The following is a 25,603-nucleotide window of genomic DNA, read 5'->3' on the forward strand; positions in this document are numbered from 1 at the left end:
CCTGCCTAATTTAATTGATCTCTTCAGGCATTTTGTTTGTTTGTTTTAACACCTGTCTGGCAACATTATTTTCTTCCTTGAGATGTTATACATTTCTAGAATAGCATAGTTCCAAAGAAATATAATAGGAGCCACATATAGAATTTTAGTTTTTTTAGTAGCCACATTAGAAGAGTAAAAAAGAGGGAGTTTCCTGGTGATCTGGAGGTGAGGATTCTGGATCTTCACTGCTGTGGTCCAGGTTCAGTCACCACTTAGAGAACTGAGATCTTGAAAACTGCATGGCATGGCAAAAAAAAAAAAAAAGTAAAAAGAAACAGGTGAAATTAATTCATCTTTAAACCCAGTGTATATAAAACGTTGTTTCAACTTGTAATGAATGTTAAACAGTGAGATTCTGCACATTCTGGCTTTTCTGTTAATGTTCAAGACCTAGCATATATGCTCTTGAGCACATTTCGGTGCAGACCAGCCACGTTCTAAGTGCTCAGTTTCCATGTGTGGTTCATGGCTGCTGCATTGGACAGCACAGCTCTGATGTTAGAGAGCCTGTCTGTACTCACACTCCAGCCTTTCTGCCACTTCATATTTCCAAATCCTTGTGTATTTTGGCCAGAAAAACACCATCCCTGTAAAAGATGATGTCAAACCAAGTACTTTTGGTCCTCTGTTTACAACTGAGTAGGAGGTAGGAGGGAAGAATGTCTAAGTCTTAAAATTTGTCTATATTTTAATTTTTTTAATTGTAAAAGTCACACAGCATAGCACATACTACTTTAACCATATTTAACTGTACAGTTCAGTGGCCCTCAGGACATTGACCCTTTTGTGCAACTCTCACCATCATCCATCTCCCGAATTTTCCACCTTCCTAAACTAAAACTCTGTCCTCACTAAACACTAACTCCCCATCCCCCCTCCTCACCCCCCAACCCTGGCTCCTGGCATTTACCAATGTACTTTCTGACTCTTTAAATCAGCCTAATGGCATTAATCATCTAGTTGACTGGAGTGAGGAGAAAAATGGATTCATGAAGGAAGACAAAATACTTATTGTATACAGATCTGTTTCATAATAAGGAAAACTAATACTAAGGAGGATAATATGATGCCTTCCCTTGAAAAGCATTTTACAGCCAATGAGAACCTACTGTATAGCACAGGGAACTCTACTTAAAGCTCTATGGTGACCTAAATAGGAAGGAAATCCAAAAGGGAGGCGATATATGTATGGCTGATTCATTTTGCTATATAGTAGAAACTAACATAGCATTATAAAGCAACTCTACCCCAAAACAATTAATTTTTAAGAAAGAATGTAAATCTAACCAGTGGCAGACCTAAAACTAAAATTTCAGTCTCCTGCCTTCCAGCACTCTTGTTCCATAGCAGTCAGCATGGCCTGCTTTTATCTGCTCCCCCCAGACACACTCCCTGTTCTGGCCTTGTTAGACTGCTGCAGCTGCTCGGGCTCTCTTTGTCAGCTCAGGTTGTCTTAACAAAATGCCATAGACTGGAAGGCTTAAACAACAGAAATTTATTACAGTCCTGGAAGCTGGCAACTCCAAGAGCAAGATACTGGCCAACTTGGTTTCTGGTTAAGAGTCTCTTCCTGGTTTGTAGACTGCTGCTTTCTTGCTATGACGTCACATGGCCGGGAAAGAGGATCTCTCTTATGTCTCTTCTTATAAGGGCACTAATCCCGTTCATGACGGCTCCACCCTCATGACCTAATTACCTCCCATCTCCATCACACTGAGGATTAGGAGTACAACATATGAATTGGTGGTGGTGGGGGGTGTGTGTTACCATTCAGTCTATAGCAGGGAAGCAGTGGATCAGGTTTCAAGGAGATTTGGGAAATAATTAGCTCAACCCCCAGTTGCTATTATAAAAACTCAAACATATAATTCAAGATTTTATAATGATGTGCATGTCATTTTTGTACAAGTTCAGTACTTAGGCAGGTTTTCCTTATTTTGAGACAAAATGCTTTCCATGAGATATTGGGAATTCTGTGTTAGATTTAATCTTAATGATTACCTAGTTAGACACCTCACTGGAATGAGGAAACTGGTATCTAGAAAGGTAGAGTAACTTGTCGGCATCGCACATCACACAGCTCACCAAGATTCATAGCTGAACCTGAAATCCAGGCTTTTTCATATTCTCCTTTTATTTCCATGTATAACATAAACAGTAAAGAATCATTTCCTTATTTGACTGCACCTGTTCACTCCATTTTTTCTTCTTTATAAAATATAAAATCTATTCCAGGGGTCCACATTTCTCATCCTCAGTTCATCAGGTATTGCTAATTGGTTTCATGACAGCTTCCCTAGATTGGTTCTAATCCTATTCTCTGGATAGAGTCAAAATCAAGCCTTCCTTCTTGGCTTCTTCCTATTCTTGATTCTTGACTTCATATAACTAAAGGCACTAAGAATGAGGCCCTGGTGTCTAAAATATATATTTTTTAGAAATAAGGCTAAGACTTTATTGCTTATAAACAGCTTCTGATCATCTCTGTCTGCTTTGGTTTTTCTCAACTATCAAATGATAAACATAAACTAAATCATTTCAGTGATTTTTCCTGCTATAAAGTTTCTGTCTATACCCAGACGCTGCTAAAATGTTACATTTCACACAGTAGTCATTCTGTAAATATTTAGGGAATGGGTATTAATGGAGCAAAATGTGGGTAATGCTAAAACATAGGAATTCCTTTAATTTTACTCTTCATTGACCCACATCTCTGCTGCTGCAGGAGAGCAGTACATGCTATGATTTTCCATAACAGCAAAAATGAGTAAATAAATTATGGAAACATCAGATGTGTGGATCAGTCTTTCCTATAATACATAATGTTTATTTTATTTTAATAATTCACCAGAAAAGCCCCTCTGAGGATTTTATATCTTACCTAGTTAGTTTAAAAGTGTCTCTTAATTTAAAAAGGAATCCATTTCATGGTTTGTAGATATTTACTTATAATTATTTAAGAGATTTGAAAGCTGTCATTTTATAGGTAAAAATGATTCTACATTTAGCTCTTTACTAGCATTTTCATTGTGTCTGGAAAAACTTTAAGATATATCAGGATGATGAAAGAGCTTGAGTTTAGTGGGCCTACATCCCATTCAGGTGGGTATTGTCCTTATAGAAAATCTTTTAAAACATTGTTAAGCTTTGAATGAACACTAGAAGGATCTGGAAAGCTGTGTGATCAGCTGGCACAATATTGAGGGTGGAGAGAGCAAATCAAGAGAGCCTTGTAACTTCTAATATATTTGCAGTCAACACTAAGATTTTTTTAAAAAATCAATGTATTGTTTAAAAAACAAATACCTTTAGCTGTTAGTTCCTACAGATAATTTTAAATCAGCTAATCTCTCTAGTTCGTACCCTTTCCAAAGCCTTCTTATGCTTTTCATTATTATATTTAGTAAACACTGCATCCATTCTTCTGGGTGCAGACAAATGGATACAAACACAAACAAATGACAGGCGGTCCACCACAGAGAGCTTCAAATTGGATTAGACAGCGGGAAGGGGGCTCTTGGAGGGTGGGAGAGGCTTAAAGTCTCCTCATGGACTGCCTGCCTCACTTATGTAAATGAGTTGGGTGGTATCAGAACATCTTTTAAATATGAGTAATTAGCTACAGAAATTACGTTCAGCGAAACTGAACTAGAGAGAGATCATTTGAATGAAGCTGAGGTCATGGACTGCAAGCAGTTCACGCAGAGAGCGGGACAAAATGGGTTTATGGGGTTCTACTTGGGTGTAGGTCATTTCAAATTAAACAGATACAAGAGAGGCATTTTCAGAATTAGCGTTTTGGTTGAAAGATAGGTCATTGAAAGTATGCTTTTGTCCTTGTTATTAATCCCCATACATGGTATCCTCCTCTGCTGCTTGGGGAAAACAGAAAGAGGAAAAAGCTTGGCAACAAAGGGAAACAGAGAACCCTTAACAGAGGGAGTTGGAGTCATGCATCGTCCTCTATGTGAGCTGGGATCTTTCCGAGGAATGTAGTCTGAGGCCTGGGAGACCAGTGTGCAGGCAGTTAGCTATACTAAGATTTCTGTGCTTCAGAGGAGGAGGAGAAAATAAATTTGAAAAGCACAAAAGAGCATTTTTTTTCATTCTGCAATTCCAGAATTAACTCTAAGGGGACAAAACGTTGCCCATAATTTTGGAGACATCTGGGTGAGGTTAGCAGCTAAACACTTTCCACATCCTTTAGGGATGGAAGAGGGATCAAAATAGTTAAATCTGAGATCTCTTGAGCATTCTCAAAATTACTTTCCCTCATTTGGCAGCCAGCCAGCCAGCCCCTTGTCTTTGCAGGAAGGGGGAAGAAAAGGCTGGTGGGACATGAACCAGCCAAATGTGGAATTGAAAGATGTTTCAACTCTCTTATCTTCTGTTTTCTTTATGTTTGGAGGGGAATAAAAAAGAATCTATTATCTGTCCTGTGAAGGAAATTACCGCAGTTGCATATATTTCTTTATAAAGCCGGTCGTGAGTTATGATTTGGATAATGTGGTCAGTTTGAAGTTGAATGCAAATTCTCCTGTGATGGTACCTGTGGTCTCAAGGAGTGCATACTAGACTCTGCCACTCAGGTGTGTACACTAACCAATCCCAGCTCCACAGTTCTCTTGCTGTGTAACATTAGGCAAGTTACTTAACCTCTCTGATTCTCCATGTCCCCTCCTATAAAATGATGGTAATAATTAGAAATACATCATCATATTATTGTGAAGAGTAAATTCATTAATAGACATACGTGTGCCTAAGACAGTGATAGAAGGAGTCAAGAAATGACACTTTTTATTATAACCATATCCTAAGATATAAATAGCAAAAGTGGGCCCATTTCCCCATTTTCTAGTTTGTCTCTTCATTTCTCATTGTTCATCTCTAAAATATTAAATACATTGAAGATCTCATTTTGTGCTTTCTCAATTACCAGTTATTGTTTTGTATTTATTTTAAAATGATTAGGAGAAATCTAGTGGAGAGGGTGATGTTGCTCCAGCAGAGAAAATGCCCTGCTCAGGTGTACAAGAGTCACCCACAGACACAGGCTTGTTGCTGCAGTGGGCTTTAGAAGTGCCAGCTAGAACATACATAGTATTTGGGGATATGGTTATGAGTGAAAAATGGTCAAGAAACTGTGTAAACATTACAGGCATGGATATACATGTACACACATACATACATATGAAAGAGAAGATACACATGAGCTTGAAAAGAAGAAAACTAATGAGCAGTCCTGGATAAAAGAGATAAAGGCAAATGAAATTGCTTCCAGTTTTGTCTTTCTATTCTGTTCATTATTTCATTTTCTTTACTAAACAATTGTACTTGTTTTCCATTTTCTTTTTCAAATAATAATGAAGAAGGAAAGATAAGGTAGAGACAATTTGTATGATAAATAATACAAAAATAAGAGAGAAATGACATAATTTTTAAATAAAGAATTTACAAAATAGGCAGACATAGTGATTGTTAGATAAATGTATGAAGAGATTGAGATATAAAGTGATTGTTAAAGTTAACATCATTAACCATCTACTAATAAATAAGATAATGCTTTCATGTATGTGGTATTTTTCACTATGTGACTCTAGGTTACTACTGTTAGGGCCATGCACAAATGGAGAAAATGTAGTTTGAAGAGGCAAAAAGACCTCAGGTTATAGACTGGAAAAGGGACAGAGCCAGAGTTTGAACCCAGGACTTTCTGACTCCAGAGTTCTTAACCACCAAACTCCTTTATGAAGAAATGGAATAAATGAGCTGAAAAGGAAGTGGGAACATGACAGAATAACAGAAGAAAAGGAAACAGAAAAATAACAGCAGGAGAATTGGAAATGATGGAATGATTGAAAGACTATTAAAGAAAAGGGAGGGAGAACAAGGAGTGACAACATTGGAAAGAAGGGCATAGAGCCAAGAACTAGTTGTTCATGATCAATACGTATGAGAGTGAGGATGGTCCTCTTTCAATTTAATGAATTTTTTCTTACATCATTACAAGTTCGTGTATAGAATCATAGATAGGAAGGCATAGCCATATTCAGACCTTCGCTAAGGGCCTAACAGGTAATTGGTACCTACAGTGTACAAATACAGTGGTTGGTATTCAAGTTAACAAAATAGTTTATAATTCAAGAAGAGAAGAAGAAACAATTACATTTTTTAGGAGCTAAATCAACTAAGAAATGGTAGCAAATTTAAGTGCTTGATGATAAGGTCTAAGGGCAGCTTCCCTGATGGCTGTGTCCCTCAGTTCAGTTATCTGGAGGTAAATGAACTTACACTTGGTATTGATGGAAGAGAGAGATTTAAAGAAAGGGAGAGTGGTGTCTTTGCACAAAGGTGTGAAGCTGGAGTGGGCCTGGCATGTTTGGTGCCAGGACCATAGACTGTTTAGGTGGAAGGGTTTGTGTGTGTTTAAGACTGGTGGATTCTCAGCTTGGAGTCCTAGTTGGAGACTAGATTGTAAATAATTTTGAATAACAGACTATGGATTTTACTCCAAAGGCAATATGAATTTCTGAGCACTGGAGTAAAATAAGTTAATTGGTGTTTGGGGAGATTAGTATGTCTTACAACTATTGAACTGGCCAAAATATTTTAAGATAACTTCCAGAACTGCAAGATACAAAGGTGAGCACATACTTGTCTGGCTGCCCTAGATATAACGAGTGTTGTTGTTCAGTCGCTCAGCCATGTCCAACTCTTCGCCTCCCCAGGGGCTGCAGCACACCAGGCTTCCCTGTCCGTCACCATCTCCCTGAGTTTGCTCAAAGTCATGTCCGTTGAATTGGTTCTGCCATCCAACCATCTCATCCTCTGTCGTCCCCTTCTTCTCTTGCCTTCAATCTTTCTTAGCCCCAGAGTCTTTTCCAATGAGTCACCTCTTCACATCAGGTGGCCAAAGTATTGGAGCTTCACCTTCAGCATCAGTCCTTCCAATTAATTTTCAGGACTGATTTCCTCTAGGATTGACTGGTTTGATCTCCTTATTCTCCAAGGGACTCTCAAGAGTCTTCTCCAGTACCACTTCAAAAGCATCCATTCTTGGGTGCTTGGCCTTCTTTATGGTCCAACTCTCACATTCATCCATGACTACTGGAAAAACCATAGCTTTGACTAGACAGACCTTTGTAAGCAAAGTGATGTATCTGCTTTTTAATAGGCTGTCTAGGTTGCTCATAGCTTTTCTCCCAAGGAGCGAGCATCTTTTAATTTCATGAGTGCAGTCACCATCCACCATCCAGTGATTTTGGAGTCCAAGAAAATAAAGTCTGTTACTGTTTCCATTTTTTCCCCTATCTGTTTGCCATGAAGTTATGGGACCAGATGCCATGATCTTAGTTTTTTGAATCTTGAGTTTTAAGCCAGCTTTTCACTCTCTTCTTTCACCTTCATCAAGAGGCTCTTTAGTTCCTCTTCGCTTTCTGCCATTAGGGTGGCATATCTGAGGTTACTGTTATTTCTCCTGGCAATCTTGATGCCACCACTTAAAACGTAATGTGGAATGGCATATCCATAAAGATGTTTTCACTTTGATTTATTTTAAGAAAAAAATTTCAAAAACCTTTCATGACTGGAGATAGAAATTATGGCACAGCAGTTCAACATTTCATATTCTGCGTTCACTTGAAATTGCAATTCTGAATTCTGTTAGCAATATGACAGGGTTTTTGAGATAATGTTAACTTAAAAATTAAAAATATCAAAATTGCAGTTCTGTTGAAATTACACACACACGAGCATTCACATAAGAACTGCAAAGAAATCCTTGGATACATTGGAGATGGAATTGTGAGGATTTTGTTTGTTTGTTTCTTCTAGTTTTCTTTAAGAAAAAGAAAGATGAGTAGTGAGTAGGTTAAATTGTGGCAGAAAAGGTAAAAATCAGTTAAAACAGTTACATTGATCTTTTAGGGATGCTTAACTAGGGTTCTTGAACTTCTTATTATATGAATAATAGATTTTTGGGGACTTCTGAATTTTCTTGAGTTAGAGTTTCATAACTTTCAACAGAGTCTTAAAGTTGTTCATGACTCATCTAACACTTGGACTGAGAAAACAGATCTAAGGGAACCTAATTTTTAATGTGTCCAACAAATATTATTGTAATAACAGTAATGAGAGAATTTCTTAAGATTTTTTTCTAAGAAGAGGTAGTAGATTTTACAGTTCAGAAAAGATTTGAATATGTGTGATTACAAAGATCTCTTCCATCTAGGGTGATTTGGGGTGGATTTTGTTAGAGCAAAATTCTCAAACCTCTTTCTATTTTATTTTTATGAATGGATTGCTTCCACATTATTCAAATAAGCTTTTAGTTATCAGAAGTAAAGTCATTTTGAAAAATGAACTTACATATATTAGGAGGCACTAAGTCTAGAAAAGGGGTGTATGTGTGTGTGTTCAAATATATAATTAAGAAGAGTTACGAAAAATTACTTTGACACTTAAACACACATCAGTAATGTGTGGCTCTTTGGGAGGTCATTGCTTTGGCAGCTGAAACTATCAGAAAATAGAAATGTCTTGTTTTACAAGTGGTGGAAACAGAAATCATTTGCTCTTAAAACCTAGGCTATATTTCTATTAAATAATTTGAACATTACTGGAGCTGGAAAATTCCAGGGAAGTAATGATTGAATCATATGATATTACTTTTTTTTTTTTTTACCTCTGTTGACCTACAGAAAGACAATTTCATATGGTTTGATCCCTAACATACTTCTTATTCCTTACAACCTCTTTTTTTCTCTATTCATTTCTATCCCTTCTTGTTTTATCTTTCCCAATTTATTTTTTATTAAAGTATAATTGATTTATAATATTGTGTTAATTTCTGCTATACAGCACAGTGATTGTTATACATATATATATTCTTTTCCATATTATTTTCCATTATGGTTTATCACTGGATACTGAGTATAATTCCCTTTGCTATACATTGTATGCATGCTAAGTCACTTCAGTCATGTCTGACTCTTTGTGACCCAAGGGACTATAGCCCACCAGGCTCCTCCGTCCATGGGATTCTCCAGGCAAGAATACTGAAGTGGGTTGCCATGCCTTCCTCCAGGGGATCTTCCCAACCCAGGGATTGAACCCATGTCTCCTGTGGCTCCTGCATTGCAGGCAGTTTCTTTACCACTAGTAGGACCTAGCTGTTTATTCATCCTATATAATAGTTTGCACTTTCTAATCCCAAATTCCCAATCCATCCCTCCCCACCCCCTTAATTTCAATTATGATTACATCTAGTTCCCTGACCAGAGATTCATCTTGGGCTGTCTGCTTTGGGAGCATGGAGTCTTAACCGCTGGACCACTGGAGGATTCCGCAGGTTTGTTCTTCATTGTAACAGTGCCAGAGTCAGTGGTTTGGGAAGTCTATATATTCTGAACAGGTGAGGCAGGAGGAGAGAGATGAAGATTGAGAGAAAGAGAAAGAGCTGAGAATTAATAAATGTTTTGCTGCTATGATGGTGTACAGATTCAGAAAGAATCTGTTCTCTTGAAATATTTAAAAGTGTACCTATTTACCTCAAAAACATTTTCTCTTGATCTTTCTCCTTAACCTGGCATTACAATGCCTTCCTAGAATCTTGACATTTTGACTTTCTGTAAATTATGGAAAAGCAATAGGATGCCAGTCTACTGTGCCATCAAGTTATCTGTGGGGTTCCTGGGTCTCTGTACTGTATTTACAGAAACAGATGGCTCCTGTGACACTTTCACCAAATGACATGGCACTTAACTTGTCTCCATCATGTAGATTCACAGCTTTTAGAAACATGCCAGCTGATGCCTGTGAACTTGTGAGTCTAGCATAGCATTTCAGGATGGGAGAAAAAAAAAACCACTCAGTTAATTCATTTTCCCATTTAGTTTCTAGGCCCAGTTTAGCAAAATTCTTCATCTCACATTCAGCCAACTAATTGGCATCCTTTTTTCCTCCTGTAAAGAAATTCAGAAGTAAAGCATCCATCATTTCTGCACTAGGAGAACTTACAAAATGTTGCAGGAAACTGGCAATGAGTTGAACTTTGGCAGAGATAAGAGCCCGTGCAATATGATGATGTAAGGCAAACTAATAGTTTAGGGTAGGACTCTTCCATTCTGAATCTTTTGCTCCTTCATAGATGGTTTTTATATTATCGTTTATTTAGTGCAAGCACTCATGTAGCATTTACTGTGTGCCAGGCATTGTTCTAAGTGATTTGCAAATATTAACTCTCTTAATACTCAGAGAAACTTTAAGGGAAAGATTCTATATTATCCTCATTTTACAAATAGAGATACTAAGGCACAGAGGTTGACTGTTCTCCTTGTGCATTATAATATTTCAAAGTATAAAATTTGGATAGAAAGTAAAATTTTTAAAAACTGATATATTCTTGGGAAGAAGGCTTAAATAGGCATTTCTCCAGAGAAGACATACAGATGTCCAAAAGGCACATGAAAAAGTGCTCAATATCGTTAATTATTAGAGAAATGGAAATCAAAACTACAAAGAGGTACCACCTCACACTAGTCAGAATGGCCATCATTAAATATTCTACAAATAACAAATGCTGGAGAGGATGTGGAGAAAAGAAAACCCTTTTACACTGTGGGTGAGAATATAAGTTCATGCAGCCACTATGGAAAACAGTAGAGAGGTTCCTTAGAAAGCTAGAATTACCTTACTCCTGGGCATGTATCCAGATAAAACTCTATCTGGATCTATCTATCTATCTATCTATCTATCTATCAAAGAGATACATGCACTCCGATTTTATAGCAGCACTATTTACAATAGCCAGGACACCCAAACAAACGTAAGTGTCCATTAATAGATGCGTGGATGAAGAATATTTGTTGCATATATACAATGGAATATTACCCAGCCATTAAAAAAGAGTGAAATAATGCCACTTGCCTGAACATGTATGGATCCTAGAGACTATCATATTTAATGAAGTAAGTCAAAAGACAAATACCATATGATATCACTTATATGTGGAATCTAAAATATGGTGCAAATGAAATTATGAAACAGAAATGACTCATACACATAGAGAACAAACTTATGGTTCCCAAAGAGGAAAGAGGGTAGAATATATTAGGATTTTGGGATTAGCAGGTACAAACTACTGTATATAGAACAGATAAACAACAAGGTGCTTCTGTGTAGCACAAGGAGCTATATTCAATATCCTGTAACATACCATAATGGAAAATAATGGAAAAAGGAATATATATTATATACATAGATAAGTGAGTCACTTTGCTGTCAGCAGTAACTAACACAATGTAGTGAATCAACCATACTACAGTTTTTAAAAATTGAAATTTCTCATTGTATGGTTATGTAATTTGGGGTTTAAATGAAGAAGTATATCTGTGAAAAAGCACCTCTAATATTTTTATGTTCTACAATTAAAATGGGTACCTCGTTATACATATAGTTATACCCCAGAAATGCCTGAGTCTGGACCACCTGCAGGATGTTGCTGTTTTTCAGCTGCCCAGTCATGTCTGACTCTTTGCGATGCCTTGGACTGCAGCACACCGGGATTCCCTGTCCCTCACCGTCTCCCGGAGTTTGCCCAAGTTCATGTCCATTGCATCAGTGATGCCATCTGGCCATCTCATCCTCTGATGCCCTCTTCTCCTTCTGCCCTCAATCTTTCCCAGCATCAGGGACTTTTCCAATAAGTCGGCTTCTCACATCAGGTGACCAAAATACTGGATCTTCACCTTCAGCATCAGTTCTTCCAATGAGTATCAGTATTCAGGCTTGATTCAGGGTTGATTTCCTTTAAGACTGACTGGTTTGATCTCTCTGTCCATGGAGGATAGGATAGGGAAACAGAAAGCAGAGTGTAGATTTTGATGCCCAAAGTTACCATCACCTGGTCCCCAAATTGGAGCCACCATTGTCAGAATGATGTGGTCCACAGGGTGATAAGAGTTCATCACCTCATGAGTTTAAAATGAGACATTTCAAAATGACATTTTCAAAGCCAGAGCAGCTTTTATGGAAAGAGTTGTAGCTGTCAACTTCCACTTTGCTTAATAAAAATATATTGAAGGGTAACAGAATTACTTCCAAGTGCCCCCTTCTGTGTGACAGTCCAAATGGTGCTGTCCCCAAGTGGGGACAATACCCACTCTTGTCATAAAAATGACAGATTTGATGATGACTTTGGAGGAGCCTATTAAACCTGGTGCCTCCGTTTACCAAAAAATGTTTTGAGAAGCCCAGTAAGTAACCAGTGTGGAAAAGTAGCGGGTCACAGTGGGAGACAGAGTGGGAAGTGGGCCCGCAGAAGCGTTTAGTGTTTAATGGATCTACGGCTGTAGGGAAGCAGTGTGCCGAAATAATCCTGATTAGGCTCGGTCAGTCAAGCTGCATAATCAGACTTGTCTCTCCTCCTTTTAGCCCTGACTGTTCAGAACACAATTGCCTTTTAAAGCACCATTTTATAAGTAGTCCTTACGCTGTCCTTTAAAATAACAGCCTTCTTTCACATCAGTGTGTGAGCCTTTTTTCTACCTGTGGGAATAGCCCACTCGGAAAAGAAAAGGTTATGTTAACATATTCATAGAAAGACATAGGCACATTCTCTTTCCAATGGGAAGGTTTAAATTTTGAGAGTTTTTTTTTTTTTAGGTTAATTTGTGCTTTAATCTGCTGGTATAATTTAACTGCAGTGCCCTGCAAACTTTTTTGATCTAAAAAATTCATTTTTATCTCATAACCTAATAAACACACACATATGTAATATATATATATATATAAGTGAAACAAAAATCTTACCCAAAACATCTACCTTGGGTGTTATTTTTTTAAAGACCCTTTTGAAAGCAGTTTTAGATTTATAGCAAAACTGATAGGAAGGTATAGAAATTTCCTGTATACCCCTTTCCCTCACATACATAGCCATTATCAATACAGTGATACTTTTTTTTTTTTAAACCAAGAAGGAACTGCATTGATGCATCATAGTCACCAAAGTCCCCAGTTTGTCTTAGAGTTCACTTTAGCTAGATGAGCAGTGTTGCACATTCTGTCAGTTTGGACAAAGGTACAATGACATATTCCATCATTGTAATGTCATTCTGAGTATTGTCACTGCTCATACAGACTTCTGTACCCTGTGTATTCATCTCCCCATTCACTGCAAAGAAATGATGGGAAAACACCCAAAGGGAAAGCAAGTGGAAATCCTGCTGTCTAGAGTGGTCTCTGTCCCCACACCGTGTGCTGTGTGTTGACACATGTAGCTGATTTTATACTGTTTCCTGCCAGCTGGCACCGTTAATAGCATGTATATAGAGCAGCAGATATGTCATTAGGAAGAAGTAACTTTCACGGCTTTCCCCCTTTACTTGTTTTATCTTTTAAAAGAGTAAGAAAAGAAATCTGAAAGTTAGTCTACATTTTCCAAGTGTTTTGAAAGCAAAAGTTTCCAGGTTTTTTCAAAGCTCATTAGGATGTGTTCAGCAGAGAAACAGCTGTGCAGAGGTAGACCCCGTCAGGATGCTCTGATGTCTCTACTTGCTTGGGTTTCCGAGGTCACGTGGCTCTGGTTGTTGTTAATCTCCCTGACACTATGCTTTGAAGGAGACGGTGTTACATGTTGGTTGTGCTTTTGTGGAGAAAAGCATGATTCTAAGCAAGTCTTAAATGTTGAAAAGAGCTTCAAAGAGATATATCCACCCATTGTTCATGACCGTCATTGTAGTAAATGGGGAACAGATTTTTAGGGTTTTTTCCTATAGGAAGTGAATCACTGTCATTGAAAATCTAGTAAATAGACACTTTCTAATCTTGAACCATAGCTGGTGAATGCCTTTTCTTGACTTTTTCTCCTTTTCTTGAAGCTTTTCAAGAGAACCTTAATGCTTGAAAATAGCCTTTAGAAATTTTACCAGAAACAAGTGGCTTAAGGATTTTTGGCAATGACAGCAATGAGGTTGTAGCTATAAAAATACATATGACATTTCAGAACACCCTCCATTACTTTCTTCTGGTCTTCTTAACATGAAATCTAACCCTGATGGATTTAGCACTCTAATGAAAATTTCTTCTGTTTATTATTTTTATTTGTGTACTTATGTATCAATAATACCTGGCTTACAAGAGTAATAAATAATAGTCAATCTTTTAAAAGTTTTTACAACTCGGATAGGTGAGTACTAATGACCATGGGAGGACTGAAATTGAGAAATAAGTCAGTAGGGGAAAGGAAACAAAGAAAAAAGAGTTATAGTATTTGTTTTTACTAAGGTCTCACATTGGATTATTTGAAGCACGTAGGCTGCCATGGAAGGAAATAATTGGTGGGAGTCATCTGGATGACAGGTTACACATGTTTGTGAAGTAGGTCCTGATGCTGAAAAAAATACAAGCCCATCTTAAGCAGTTATTGTGTCCTGTAAAGAAAGAATATTTAAGCAGTGACAGAAAGGATTTCTATGAGTTTTCTTAAATTAACAGTAGATTTTGTTATCATATGACCCAGCAATCCCACTCCTGGGAATATACCCAGACAAAACTATAATTTAAAAAGGTACATGCATCGCTATGCTCATAGCAACACTATTCACAATAGCCAAAACATGGGAACAGCCTAGAGGTCCGTCGACAGAGGAATGGATAAAGATGTGGTACATATATACCATGAAATGCTACTCAGCCATAAAAAGGAATTAAATAGCGCCATTTGCAGCAACATGGATGCAACTAGAGATTATCATACTAAGTAAGATAAGTCAGAAAGAGAGACAAAATACCATATGCTATCACTTCCATGTGGAATATAAAATATGGCACAAATGAACCTATCTATGAAACAGAAGCAGACTCAGAGAGAGAACAGACTTGTGGTCGCCAAGTGGTGAGTAGGAAGAAGGGTGTGCTGGAAGTTTGGGGTTGGTAGATGCAAACTACTGTATATAGAATGAATAAACAAGGTCCTAGCTCGTAGCACAGGGAACTATATTCCGTTCAATATCGTATGATAAACCATAATAGAGAAGAATATTTTTTAAATGTATGTATATATGTACAAAGGAGTCACTTTGCTATACAGCAGAGATTGGCCCAACATTGTAAGTCAACTGTACTTCAATAAAAAATTGAAAAAGTAAACAAAGAAAAGTAAGTTTTTAAAAATAACACCTTACATTCTCCCATCAGAGGTGAAAATATGGCAGGTACATTCTTTTTAAATTTTTTTAAATTGAAGTATAGTTGATTTACAATGTTGTGTTACTTTCAGATGCACGGCACAGTGATTCAGTCATGCCTGTATATTTATATCTGTTCTTTTTCAAATTCTTTTCCCTTATAGGTTATCACAAAATATTGACTAGAGTTCCCTGTGTCATACAGTTAAGTCTTTGCTGGTAATCTATGTTATGTATAGTAGTGTGTATCTGCTAATCCCAAGGCCGTTACTCCTTAAAACAATAATATTACCAAACCATCACCTATTGTGCATTTTGCTAAATAACTTGGAGCCACTAGACAGATTTCTCTTGCTTCTCAATGGATATGGGGAAATGTTTAACCCCCATTGTATTGCCACAAAGCCAGGCTGCCTGATCACCCTGGGAGGCCCTGGAGGTCTGAGCAGCTTTGGATCACTGCAGAGAGGACTTTACCATTTTACTGCACAGGGTCCAGCCACAGCAGGGATCAGAAGCCAGTGTTTTATCTGCAGAAATGTGCTGGTAAGGGCTCTCTGTTTGAGATTTTCCTTTTGCTGCTGAAAAGAAACAGGAAGCAGTAAGATAACTTCATCTGTAAGGTAATATCTGGGCTTATTTCTGTACAAAGGGCAGCAAGCTGTGACTGTTTCCTGGAAGGGATGGATCTTTGTACCCTCTCTCAGGTAGCATTTTAATGATCTGTTTAAAACCCAAGCCAAAATTAGAATTGTATTCCAACTGTAAAGGCTGGTCTCAAGCTTTCTGACCTCTGTTCATTGCTTTGATTTCATTTAGTGTGCTGATCTGGTATGTGGAGTTTGTATCAAAAATCAGTGTCTTTCACATAGCTTGTTAAACACTTTCAAGAAAGACTTGGATGGGAGCATGACAAATTTAGTTCAAGTGTGTTTTTACTGCTCAGCTGTGAGCATCGTTCAGGGAAAAGTAAGTACTCAAAAGTTTATGTTTGCTCTCAGGGTATATCAACAGAATGTCAATGTATTTTGTCATCCTGCATCTAGCTATTTATTCTTAGTGGTCTCATGGATCATTTTTATATTACCTGGAAACAGTTTTCCAGCCAGGCTTTATCTGCTTTATTCCTGTTGTTCTTTGCATTGTAATTATAGTACTTTCCATGCATAAAATGTGGTATAAACTTTAGCCATTTCCCTTTTTTATTTGAAAGAGAATTCTGTTGTCATTCTTTCTGCACTAGCTTGAGAATTTCCCCCAAGTTTTCTGTATTAATTCTCCTGTATTCCACAGAGGTCAACAGAACAAGAAAAGCTGGATTAGAAGCACATTTTTTTTTAAATGCTATAATTGGATTTGTTAACTTTAGCTCATGAAGTATCTTCAAAGACCACCTGTGAGATTATATTCAACATCTCTCAGTTTTTTGACCCTCATGAGATGAAACATGGTTTAATTATACTAATGCAACAAAGTTTTGCATCCTTTAGAACATCCCTGGAAATACTTGCTATCTGACTTTTATTACAGCAGGACATAGAATAGTGTATTGAAAGACATTCTGCTATTTTCCTGGGGCAGTTTTTTGTTATCGTTGATACTTTCCGTTGGCAATAGTAAAATAATGTAAAGATCACCGTAAAAGTAACATTCTTCTAGAGTGCTTTTTAGTTTGCATTGTCTAGTTTGATCCTCTTGAGCGTCCTCTCTGGAGAGGGCAGTTCTTATGATCCCTGTTTTAAGGATGAGAAAGTGAGATTCAGTGGCAAGCTCCAAGCTCTGCAAGAAGGAACATGCAAGGGTGGACTCTGACTTGGGCATTTGGACCAGTGTTCTCTCCAAAACATTGTAGCCTCCATGGGCTCAATGTTTGCTGTAATGATCAGGCTCTTTGAACTAAGTCCTTTAATAAGAAGGCTCTGGCAACAGCTGGTGTTAGATAGATTAAAAATATTAAAATCAAAGTCCTTGGTTGGAAAGTAGAATAATTAAGAGAGTGAGAGAAAAGGGAAGAAAGATGCCAAAATCACTGAGTGATGTTAAAAGAATTGAAGGATAAGGGCGACATGATTCCTGAGATTCATGCCTCTTTCCTTTTCTCTCTGTCAAAACAAGTCTCCACTGCTTTAGTGCTTTTCTCCCTCATCACTGGATTCTTTTGAGAAATTTGCATTGCTTTGTTAATTTCATATAGGACTCAAAGGCACCTTGCTCAAACTTGATATTTATATTTCATTTCCAGAAAAGAACATATTCAATCAATAAATTTTCCCTTTATATTACACATGACCTAAGACTCAGGCTTCTCTGAATTGTATTGAGAGTAGTGTTTATTTCTGGTGTGAACAAGTTGCATTCATTTGCCATGGCTGCCTTCTTTTCATTCTGAATTTTCCTACTCTTTAAATAACTGTGCTCTTAGATTTTAATTCTGCTACTTTGTCAACACTTCTCTTTGTCATTTCTGACTGTACTCTGCTTTTCATAGTTCCTTTCATTTTTCTCAGGAAATCTCATTATGGATACTCTGTTGCATAATAGCCTGGCCCTGAAATTCAAATGAAAACTGAAATGCTTTCAAGCTTTGGCCCCTATTGAAATACTTGCTACTGTGTCATTAGTATAAATAAAATTGTGAGAATGCACTCTTATCTGCCTCCTTCAGTGTTCAGAGTGCCCTGATTACTGGGAAGTCCTTGTTAGCTACACTTGTCTTTGGTACCGACATACCTCTCAAGCCAGATTTGTTAATCTTGTCATGTTTGAGACCTTGGAGCACTCAAAAAGTAGAAGAGTTGATATATCTTTGTGTATTAATTTTGCATGTCTCATCAGACACATTAGGTATGTTTATGTGTAGTTCTGTACATATATTTGTGATTAATGTTAAAGAAACATTTTTAGTTTTCTTACTACTGAATGTTACAAAAAGTTTTATTTGCTTGTTTATAGTTGATTTACAGTGTTAATTTCTGCCATGCAGCAAAAGTGACTCAATTATACACATATATACATTCTTTTTCATATTCTTTTCAGTATGGTTTATCACATAATAAATATTGATCTATATTTATCAATTTATTTGAATATATCAATGTATTTGATAAATAGGATATTGAATATAGTTCTCTGTGATATACAGTAGGACCTTGTTGTTTAATCCATTCTCTTTATAACAGCTTCTGCTAATCCCAAACCCCCAGCCATCCCCGCCTCACTGCCTCTTCCTTTGGCAACCTCGAGCCTATTCTCTCTTTGAGTCTGTTTCTCTGATAAAGCCACCTGCGTCAGCTTCCCTGGTGGCTCAGAGGGTAAAGCGTCTGCCTACAACGTGGGAGACCCGGGTTCAATCCCTGGGTCAGGAAGATCTCCTGGAGAAGGAAGTGGCAACCCACCCCAGGAGCCTGACAGGCTACAGTCCGTGGGGTCCCAGAGAGTGGGACACGACTGAGTGACTTTCACTTCATTCTAGTGTTCCGTTGTATACGTATACCACATCTTCATCCACTCAGATGCTGGTGAACACTTCGGTTGTTTTTATGTCCTGACTCTTGTAAATAGTGCTGCTATGAATGTACGGGTGTGTGTATCTTTTTGAAATTACAGTTTTCTTTGGATATGTGCCCAGGAATGGGATTGCTGGATCACATGGTAATTCTGATTTTTAAGGTTTTTAAGGAGGCTCCTTACTGTTCTCCATAGTAGGTGCACCAACTTAACATTCCCACCAACAGTATAGGAGGGTTCCATTTTCTCCACACCCTCTCCAGCATTTGTTATTTGTAGACTTTCTCATAATGACCATTCTGACCTGTATGAGGTGATACTTCACTGTGTTTTTATTTGCATAGGAATGGAGTCTTAAACCAACCAATCAGGAGTCACCTGCTCAGCGCTAGTGAGGTCATCTGCCTAATAGACTTCTGCTGCTCCCTAAAGGAGAGTAGCTTCACAATAACCAACTTGCTTTTTACCTAGTATAACTCCTTCTTCCTACTCCCTTCTGTCTATAAAAGTCTTTCATTTCGTAAAGCTTCTCAGAGCCCCTTTCTATCTGCTAGATTGAAGGCTACCTGATTTAAATAGATTGTCCCTTGAATAATAAACTCTTAAAAATTTTAATACGCCTTAGTTTATCTCTTAACTGTAATCTACTTGTCAATTTGACTACATCCAAATGTGGGATGTTTTGACCCTGTCTAAGATGGTCTAATGAGAGGGGAAGCATTATCATCAATAGGGAGGGTATAGAAACAAATGTTTTAAAGAAAAAATATTCCCTTAGAGAGTGAAGTAATTCAAGTATCCACAGCACAGTGAATAGGAAGGCTATAATTACTAATTGAAAACTATTAAGCTCTACTTACGTGCCACCCCCCCCTCACTGGAACAAGTCACTGGTATCTGCTCAGAGCTGTTGGAACAGCCTTTTGCACGGTCTTCCTGTCTCTCCTCTACTCCCCTGCAGTCTATTTTTCAATACAGCCTGTTTTAGACTTTAAAATGGACCTCAGATCATGTCATTCCTCTGCTCAGAACCCCTCTCAAGGGCTTTCCATTTCAGGCAGAGGGAAAGCCAGAGGCCTTGCAGTGATAAACCAGCCCAAACTCATCTGGTGCCCCACTCCACGTCTACCTTTATCTTCTGCTTTTCTCTCCCTTACTCACTCCCTTCAGCTACTCTGATCTTCTTGCTATTCTCAAATATGCAAACTCCTGGGACTTACCTTAGCAGTCCAGTGGTTAAGACTACCTGCTTCCAATGCAGGAGCTGTGGGTTTGATCCCTGGTCAGAGAACTAAGATCTCACATGTTGCAGTGGATGGCCAAAAAAAAAAAACCCAAAAAACAAACAACAAACTTGTAAATGCCTATTTCAGAGTCGCTGAATTTCCCTAGAACTCTTGCCTTACCTGCAAAACTCTTTCCCAACGGCTCTCATACTCACCTTCCTGAGATCTTTACTGAGACCACACATTCTCAAGGAGATTTCCCCTGACCATCATATGTAAAATGTCAACAGCTCCCCATCTCTGCCCTTCCATCCTCTCAGCATACGTTGTTTTTTCATCCTAACATATTCTGTCTATTGAATTATTTATTTTGCTTTCTGCTTGTCTTCACCCCGTAGAATATAAGTTATATGAGAGCCAGGATTTCTGCCCTGTTTAGTCACTCTTCTCTCCAGCACCTGGGACATGCCTGGTGCATACTAGGTACTCAGTAACTATTTGCCAAATAAACAAATGAGTCATGGAAAGTTAACTGGGGAAAGGAAACTGAAAGTCTAGGAATCATACGATATGAAAAAAAAAAAAAAACAACCCTTAAAGAAGACTGGTGTCTACTCATCCCATGTGTACTGACAGGCATGGTTCCTGGGTGTGCCGGATAGTTGATTCAGAAAGAAAGGCCTTGGATGCCTTCAGTGTCATGCTTTAATGCAAATGATGCTGGGAATAGCAATGAGAATAATGCAAAAAAGGGGGGGAACGGTGGGGAGGTGGAAATTGAAAATGGAATTGGTTGTTTTGCTTCCAAAGTAATGATTTCAAAGCAGAGAACTTGAATAGGAAATAAAGTAACAAAAACTGTGTCTCTGAAAATGCAAACTTCATTTACATTCTGATCTCTGTGATTTTTTTTCAAAGTTCAGTGATCCAAGGTCAGAGGGTACTTGTATTAGCATAGACTTTGCTTTGTTTATTCACCTCTGACCAAACCTCTAAATTCCTTTTCATGATGGTAGTGTTCTGATGACAATAAAACTAAGCTTTCATAACACCAGTAACATTTATACAGCACTTGGACAACTCTTAAATGAATTGTTCCTAGAGACCTTAGGAGCTAGGTCAGGATTATTAACCCCATTTTGTACACAGTGAGGTAAGCTATTTTGTCACCTGGTAAGCTATTGAATTCATAATTTGATTGCTTTATTTAGAAATAATGGCTCATTTAATACAGATCATGTTGCATTAAAGATGACCTCTTTTTAAATGGACAGCTTCATATTTGGTCTTGACTTTGGTCAGTGATCTGGAACTAATAGTATTGTGATTTCTATAAGACCAAGAATTTCAGATTCTCAAGTTGAGAAGCTGATTTAGAGACTTGAGACTCCCAGAGCCATTTTGGTATTGATCAGGATTAGGCCACTCTGCCTAGAGACTGCTAGGGAGAAATCTGTATTGGTGGACTTAGGTGTGATTGGGGGTTCTTCTAGGCCATAATTGAAATCTTGTTAGATTCCTCTGCTTTTTTGTTTTGTTTTTTCTTTTCTTGCTCAGAAAGTTCTCTCTGGCTTAAAAAAAAATCAGTGTAAAAACTAACGTTGAAAATTAGTGCTTGCAGGGACTTCCTTGGTGGTCCAGGGGTTGACTCCCTGCTTCTAGTGCAGGAGGTGCGGGTTGGGTCCTTGGTCAGTGGACTAAGATCCCACATGCTACAGGGCCAGTAAATAGATAGACAGATAGTACCTAATACCAGTTCTGAAGCTCTTTGGGAAACAAATTTTTAAAAAGAAAGAAAGGAAAATTAGCGCTTGTATAGACAACTAAGAAATGGAGGCAGAAATCCTCATGAGGCAGTCTTGGGTGCCAATCAGTATTTCGGGAAACAGAGTCACAGTCTCGAGAGTGACATCAGAGTTATGTTTGGAACCCATTTGGTTTTGTTTCTGTTCTGGTTCATTCCTTTGCAGAGCAGTGCTATGAAAAGACCGCAAATTCAGTTCAGTGAACATGGCAACTACTCAGGAAGTTGTGGGGAAAAGTAAAAGTGAGGAGCCTACTTGTGAATTCATGTCTGTATCGACAAGAGACTAGAAAACTAGAGCATCTAAAGAAAATTTTGAAACCAAAAGGGCTTGCCAGCTTTGAGAACTGATATCTAAGATAAAGAGAGAAGAAAGAAATGTCTAGTCTTTATCTGAATGTTTGAAAGTTTTTCAGACATCTTCTCATTTTATCTGTATAGTGAGATAGGTTTAGCACCACCAACAACAAAAGATGCACAAATTATACTCTTAATTGCTTAATGCATTCATTATTCTTTACTGGCCCTAAATCTGATTTATTGCATTTTCATCCCTTTCTTTACAGTCTGACTTATTATTTGTAACATCTGCTAAGACTGCAAACTAGAGTTTTGGTAACAATGGACAACTTAATTGGGCATTTAAAACTTTGCTTTAAAAATTAGAAGAATTTTGCACATGCAATTTGAAAGTTATTTTTAAATGTGTAGGATCAAAGTGTGAATTGTTAGAATATAATTTTTTTTTTTAAGTGTTAGTCACTGCAGTCGTGTCTGACTCTTTGCAACCCCATGGACTGTAGCTTTCCAGGCTTCTCTGTCCATGGAATTCTCCAGGCAAGAATACTGGAATGGATAGCCATTCCTTTCTCCAGGGGATCTTCCCAACCCAGGGATCGAACCTGGGTAATTACTAGGATTTAAATCAAGTCGGATTAAACTTTAAAATTAAGATATTTGTAAGGCTATGTCCCTAAAGGTGATAGATGTAGAGGCCTCTGCCAATAGTCTGTCATTAGTCACTGAGACCTTTAAAATTAAGAAGGCTTTGGTAGTTTATAATAAAATGTGGGTAAAGCATCTTTGAGAGCATTCTTCTGGCTGTTTACATTGCATTCTTATGGTAACTTAGGCAGAACAATGAATTGACAGATCTGAATTGTATCATGAGTTTGGTGAAAAGGTGAATTGTGCACGTCATATGGATCAAGTCTATACACCTTTTCTGAAGTTTGAGAGATAGTCTGGGATGACTGTGTTGCTCTGGGGTCAGAGCAGCTCAATGACACAATCACAAGTTTGATGTTTCCTTATTCCTATTTTTTTCCAGAATTTGAAATGCAGAAATTTCTGTCACCTACTTACTGAATGTTTAAATCTGTGCAAATTAAAAGAGGGAGCATATGGCAAACCTATATACAAAAGGTAGAGTTTTTCCTTTTCCCTTATATATGTGCTCTTAGCACACAGTATTATGTCAATTTGAATGTTTTTCCCATTCGGCAGCATATATTAGCATTGATGACCATATTTTAAAGGAAGAAACACTATGTGTTTGAGTTTCTGTTCACATCCATAAATATTAATCAAGCTAGGACAATATTTAGTTAACTGTCCTGTTTTCACTTTACATGTTAATGAAAGATGCCAAGTAATCATATTTTGTGAAGTTTAATATACTTCATTTCTTTTCATCAAATAATTTCACTTGTGTCCTGCCCTGCGCCCCCGCCCCACAAAGTATCCACTAGAAACAATATTAATCAAGTGTGTGCAACTTAATTTGTCAGGCTTGCAAACTCAGGTGACTCACTTTTAATCAAATTCTACTTCATTAGTACAGTATACAGTAGAAATGTAAGAGACTCTATGTTTTGATCAACACAAAAGAATTAAAAAACAGAGGGCCATTTCTAATTTCTCATCTGACCATGATGATCTTTGATGTGTTAACTACTGCCTTTCATCTGAAAGCTTCAGAGCTTCACCTGTTTCTGTAACTGTACAGGAATTCACTTGCTTTTGCCCTCATTTTCACTTTGCTGTTTTAAAATCGTTAAAGCAGCAAAATAAGTATTATTTCTAATGAAATCATTCCTTCCCTACCCTTAGCCTCATTAAAGTGCATCTGGGGCTCCCCATGAGATTGAGGTAAAGACTGAAGGATCTGCGGGGCTCTGCGGGGCTGGGCTCTGCCTACTTCTCCCGCCTCGCCGCGGCTACTCACCTTTGCCTCTGCTGTGCTCAGGCCACCCTTCTTCCCAGGTCCATTTCTTACATCCCAGCCCAGATTGTTTCCTTCAGGAAGACCAGCCTCCTTGACAAAGCCAGTTCCATCACCACGCACCAGGAGCCCCATGCAGCGCTGCACTGAAGACTTTTAAGAATTGTTATAAAATCGTTAATATGTTGTTCAGTAGAGTTCTAGGTGAAAAGGAAAAAAAAAAGAATTATTATTTTAGATTCATTTCTGTGATTATTTGATCAATATCTGTGTCCTGCAGTTGCCTAGAAGCTTCATGAGGGCAAGAAGGGGTTTTGTTTGTGGATTTTTTTCATTGTATTTTCACCATTGTATCTCCGGTGCCCAGCATAGGCCTTGGCAAGGCATAGCCATTTAACTAATATTTATTGAGAGGATAAATAAATAAATGCTCTATGATGGTAGAATTTTATTGTGTGCACTACTCTATCTTCAGTACCTAGAATAGTGTCTAGGGCATAGTAGTTGCTTATTAAATATTTGTTGAATAGATTAATGCTTGCCTGACTTTTCAAGGACACAGTGTATTGATGGGAGAGTATGAGGTGTACTTTGAATTTTTTTTTCTGGCAACTATCTTATATTCATTCATTTAATGGAATTAGAAGGAAGTCTATTTGTTGTTGTCTAGTCACTCTGTCATGTCCAGTTCTTTGTGACCCCAAGAACTATAGTCTGTCAGGCTCTTTCATCCATGGGATTCTCCAGGCAAGAATACTAGAATACAAGAACACTTGCCATTTTCTTTTCCAGGGGATCTTCCCTACCCAGGGATCGAACCCATGTCTCCTGCAAGTCTCCTGCATTGCAGGGATCCTTTACCACTTAGCAACCAGGGAAGCCCATATATAATGTAAAAGTTACTATTTTTAGATGTGTAGTTCAGGGGTGATAATCCCATTCCCATTGTATGACCATCACTATCATCTGTCTCCAGAAGTTTTTCATCATCCCAGACTGAAGCTACCCATTAAACAAGTGGCTCCCCACACTGCCATGTGGTTTTATAAAACTTTTAAAATTTCCCTTGGAATCTTTTCTTCTCATCACTTCACATAGAAGTTTGATATATAAAACATAGAAAAGTGAACTGCTTTTGCTTTGAGAATAGGGTTGGGTGCCTCTGTTTCATTGTGTATCTTGGTGGGTGGTAACATTATCTGGAGACTGTGTTCCAGGACAAGGATGCCTTGGAGAGACTGGGGAACCAGGGACCATGCTGGGAGACATCTGCCCACCCATGGATAAGCTCTCATCTCCCCTAGTTTAACATGGAATCATCTGGGTTTCCTCTTTTCTCTGCGCACACACACACACACACACACACACACACACGTATACACAGATAGACACTCACTGTCACTCTCCTAAAACTGAGTTGCTTAAGGATTGGGGTCATGTCTTTAACTTGTCTGGATTCCTAGAGTTCTGTAATGTTTGCCGAAAGAGTTTGTATCCCACCCTGCGGATGAGAAACCTTCCCAGTTTCTTTCCCAGTACTTTCCTCTAGGAAGGAAATGTGACAGCCTCCCAAAGTGGCCTCTTTCCTGCTTAACCATCTTTACCATGTCGCCCG

At 38.0% G+C, this 25,603-nt stretch overlaps 1 protein-coding gene and 1 long non-coding RNA gene across 24 annotated transcripts in view; one reads left to right on the plus strand and one right to left on the minus strand.

Annotated features, from left to right (window-relative positions):
• Positions 1 to 25,603, plus strand: part of NRCAM (neuronal cell adhesion molecule) — a 319,465-nt gene that overhangs the window by 121,155 nt on the left and 172,707 nt on the right. The window lies entirely within an intron of this gene.
• Positions 139 to 20,465, minus strand: LOC139035598 (uncharacterized). 2 transcript variants are annotated; one of them, XR_011488214.1, is made up of 3 exons: positions 20,176 to 20,465; positions 15,705 to 15,805; positions 139 to 277 (listed from the first exon to the last, which is right to left on the minus strand). It is a non-coding gene; the product is annotated as an uncharacterized lncRNA (long non-coding RNA). The 2 variants fall into 2 exon arrangements; XR_011488213.1 differs by having other exon boundaries at positions 15,705 to 15,808.

Source organism: Odocoileus virginianus, chromosome 1 (genome assembly GCF_023699985.2).
Source record: "Odocoileus virginianus isolate 20LAN1187 ecotype Illinois chromosome 1, Ovbor_1.2, whole genome shotgun sequence".
In the NCBI taxonomy this organism is placed as follows: Eukaryota; Metazoa; Chordata; class Mammalia; order Artiodactyla; family Cervidae; genus Odocoileus; species Odocoileus virginianus.